Source organism: Triticum dicoccoides, chromosome 1B, assembly GCF_002162155.2.
Source record: "Triticum dicoccoides isolate Atlit2015 ecotype Zavitan chromosome 1B, WEW_v2.0, whole genome shotgun sequence".
NCBI classification, from domain to species: domain Eukaryota; kingdom Viridiplantae; phylum Streptophyta; class Magnoliopsida; order Poales; family Poaceae; genus Triticum; species Triticum dicoccoides.
In genome coordinates this window covers 479,214,447-479,218,626 of record NC_041381.1, presented here as the reverse complement: position 1 = coordinate 479,218,626, position 4,180 = coordinate 479,214,447, and positions in this window count along the sequence as shown.

Here is a 4,180-nt window from a genome sequence, read left to right as displayed (position 1 = left end):
GAAAAGTTCAAGGAGTTTCAGAATGAAGTAGAGAATCAACGTGACCGAGAGATAAAATTCTTACGATCGGATCGTGGAGGAGAGTATTTAAGTCACGAATTTGGTACACACTTAAGAAAATGTGGAATCGTTTCACAACTCACGCCACCTGGAACACCTCAGTGTAACGGTGTGTCCGAACATCGTAATCGCACTCTATTGGATATGGTGCGATCTATGATGTCTCTTACCGATTTACCGCTATCATTTTGGGGATACGCACTAGAGACAGCTACATTCACTTTAAATAGGGCACCGTCTAAATCCGTTGAGACGACACCGTATGAGTTATGGTTCGGGAGAAACCTAAGCTGTCGTTTCTAAAAGTTTGGGGATGCGATGCTTATGTCAAGAAACTTCAACCTGAAAAGCTCGAACCCAAGTCGGAAAAATGCGTCTTCATAGGATATCCTAAGGAAACCATTGGGTATACCTTCTACTTAAGATCCGAGGGCAAGATCTTTGTTGCCAAGAACGGATCCTTTCTGGAAAAGGAGTTTCTCTCGAAAGGAGTAAGTGGGAGGAAAGTAGAACTCGATGAAGTACTACCTCTTGAACCGGAAAGTAGTGCAGCTCAGGAAAATGTTCCTGTGGTGCCTACACCAACTGGAGAGGAAATTAATGATGCTGATCAAGGTACTTCGGATCAAGTTGCTACTGAACTTCGTAGGTCCACAAGGTCACGTTCCACACCAGAGTGGTATGGCAACCCTGTCCTGGAAATCATGTTGTTAGACAACGATGAACCTTAGAACTATGAAGAAGCGATGGCGGGCCCAGATTCCAAAAAATGGCTTGAAGCCATGCAATCCAAGATAGAATCCATGTATGAAAACAAAGTATGGACTTTGACTGACTTTCCCGATGATCGGCGAGCGATAGAAAACAAATGGATCTTTAAGAAGAAGACGGACGCGGATGGTAATGTCACCATCTATAAAGCTCGACTTGTCGCTAAGGCAAGTTCAAGGGATTGACTACGATGAGACTTTCTCTCCCGTAGCGAAGCTTAAGTCCGTCCGAATCATGTTAGCAATTGCTGCATACTATGATTATGAGATATGGCAGATGGACGTCAAAACGGCATTCCTCAATGGTTATCTTAAGGAAGAGCTATATATGATGCAGCCGGAAGGTTTTGTCGATCCTAAGAATGCTAACAAAGTATGCAAGATCCAGCGATCCATTTATGGGCTGGTGCAAGCATCTAGGAGTTGGAACATTCGCTTTGATGAGATGATCAAAGCGTTTGGGTTTATGCAGACTTATGGAGAAGCCTGCGTTTACAAGAAAGTGAGTGGGAGCTCTGTAGCATTTCTCATATTATATGTAGATGACATACTTTTGATGGGAAATGATATAGAATTCTTGGACAACATTAAGGCCTACTTGAATAAGTGTTTTTCAATGAAGGACCTTGGAGAAGCTGCTTACATATTAGGCATCAAAATCTATAGGGATAGATCGAGATGCCTCATAGGTCTATCACAAAGCACATACCTTGATAAGATTTTGAAGAAGTTCAAAATGGATCAGTCCTAGAAAGGGTTCTTGCCTGTATTGCAAGGTGTGAGATTGAGCTCGGCTCAATGCCGACCACGGCAAAAGATAAAGAAGAGATGAGTGTCATCCCCTATGCCTCAGCCATAGGATCTATTATGTATGCCATGCTGTGTACCAGACCTGATGTAAACCTTGCCGTAAGTTTGGTAGGAAGGTACCAAAGTAATCCCAGCAAGGAACAGTGGACAGCGGTCAAGAATATCCTGAAGTACCTGAAAAGGACAAAGGACATGTTTCTCGTTTATGGAGGTGACGAAGAGCTCGTCGTAAAGGGTTACATCGACACTAGCTTCGACACATATCTGGATGACTCTAAGTCACAAACCGGATACGTGTATATGTTGAATGGTGGAGCAGTAAGCTGGTGCAGCTGCAAGCAAAGCGTCGTGGCGGGATCTACATGTGAAGCGGAGTACATGGCAGCCTCGGAGGCAGCGCATGAAGCAATTTGGGTGAAGGAGTTCATCACCGACCTAGGAGTCATACCCAATGCGCCGGGGCCGATCAAACTCTTCTGTGACAACACTGGAGCTATTGCCCTTGCCAAGGAGCCCAGGTTTCACAAGAAGATCAGGCACATCAAGCGTCATTTCAACTCCATCCGTGAAAATGTTCAAGATGGAGACATAGATATTTTCAAAGTACATACGGATCTGAATGTCGCAGATCCGTTGACTAAACCTCTTTCGCGAGCAAAACATGATCAACACCAGAACTCTATGGTTGTTCGATTCATCATAATGTAACTAGATTATTGACTCTAGTGCAAGTGGGAGACTGTTGGAAATATGCCCTAGAGGCAATAATAAAAGGATTATTATTATATTTCCTTGTTCATGATAATTGTCTTTTATTCATGCTATAATTGTATTATCCGGAAATCGTAATACACATGTGAATACTTAGACCAAATACGTCCCTAGTAAGCCTCTAGTTGACTAGCTCGTTGGTCAACAGATAGTCATGGTTTCCTGACTATGGACATTAGATGTCGTTGACAACGGGATCACATCATTAGGAGAATGATGTGATGGACAAGACCCAATCCTAAGCATAGCACAAGATCGTGTAGTTTGTTTTGCTAGAGCTTTTCCAATGTCAAGTATCTTTTCATTAGACCATGAGATCGTGTAACTCCCGGATATCGTAGGAGTGCTTTGGGTGTACCAAACTTCACAACGTAACTGGGTGACTATAAAGGTGCACTACAGGTATCTCCGAAAGTGTCTGTTGGGTTGACACGGATCGAGACTGGGATTTGTCACTCCGTATGACGGAGAGGTATCTCTGGTCCAACTCGGTAAAGCATCATCATAATGAGCTCAAAGTGACCAAGTGTTTGGTCACGGATCATGCATTACGGTATGAGTAAAGTGACTTGCCGGTAACGAGACTGAACGAGGTATTGGGATACCGACGATCGAGTCTCGGGCATGTAACGTACCGATTGACAAAGGGAATTGTATACGGGGTTGATTGAATCCTCGACATTGTGGTTCATCCGATGAGATCATCGAGGAGCATGTGGGAGCCAACATGGGTATCCAGATCCCGCTGTTGGTTATTGACCGGAGAGCCATCTCGGTCATGTCTGCATGTCTCCCGAACCCGTAGGGTCTACACACTTAAGGTTCGGTGACGCTAGGGTTATTAGGAAGACTTGTATGTGATTACCGAATGTTGTTCAGAGTCCCGGATGAGATCCTGGATGTCACGAGGAGTTCCGGAATGGTCCGGAGGTGAAGATTTATATATGGGAAGTTGTCATTCGGACACCGGAAAGTTTCGGGGGCATATCGGTATTGTACCGGGGCCACCGGAGGGGTTCCGAGGGTCCACCGGGAGGGGCCACCCCTCTCGAAGGGCCTCATGGGCCGCAAGGGGCAGGGAACCAGCCCCTGAAGGGCTGGCCGCCCCCCCCCCTTGGGCCCATGCGCCTAGGGTTGGGGGGGAACCCTAGTGGGGGCGCCCCCCTTGCTTGGGGGGCAACCCCCTCCCTGGCCGCCGCCCCCCCTCTAGATCTCATCTAGAGGGGGCCGGCCCCCTTCTCCCTTCCCTTATAAATATAGGGGCGAGGGGAGGGCTGAACACCTGATCCAAGGCGCAGCCCCTCCCCTCCCCAACACCTCTCCTCCTCCGTTGAGTGCTTGGTGAAGCCCTGTCGGAGTACTGCCTCTCCACCATCATCACGCCGTCGTGCTGCTGCTGGAGCCTTCTTCCTCAACCTCTCCTTCCCCCTTGCTGGATCAAGAAGGAGGAGACGTCGTCCGCTCCATACGTGTGTTGAACGCAGAGGTGTTGTCCGTTCAGCACTTGGTCATCGGTGATTTGGATCACGGCGAGTACGACTCCATCATCCCCGTTCCATTGAACGCTTCCGCACGCGATCTACAAGTGGTATGTAGATGCAATCTCTCTCCTATGACTCGTTGCTTAGATGAACTCATAGATGGATCTTGGTGAAACCGTAGGAAATTTTTTAATTTTCTGCAACGTTCTCCAACATATCCATGATGCTAATGATGATTGCACTAGTTATGATGAAAATATCTCTTATGAGCATGTCAACTTTTGTGGA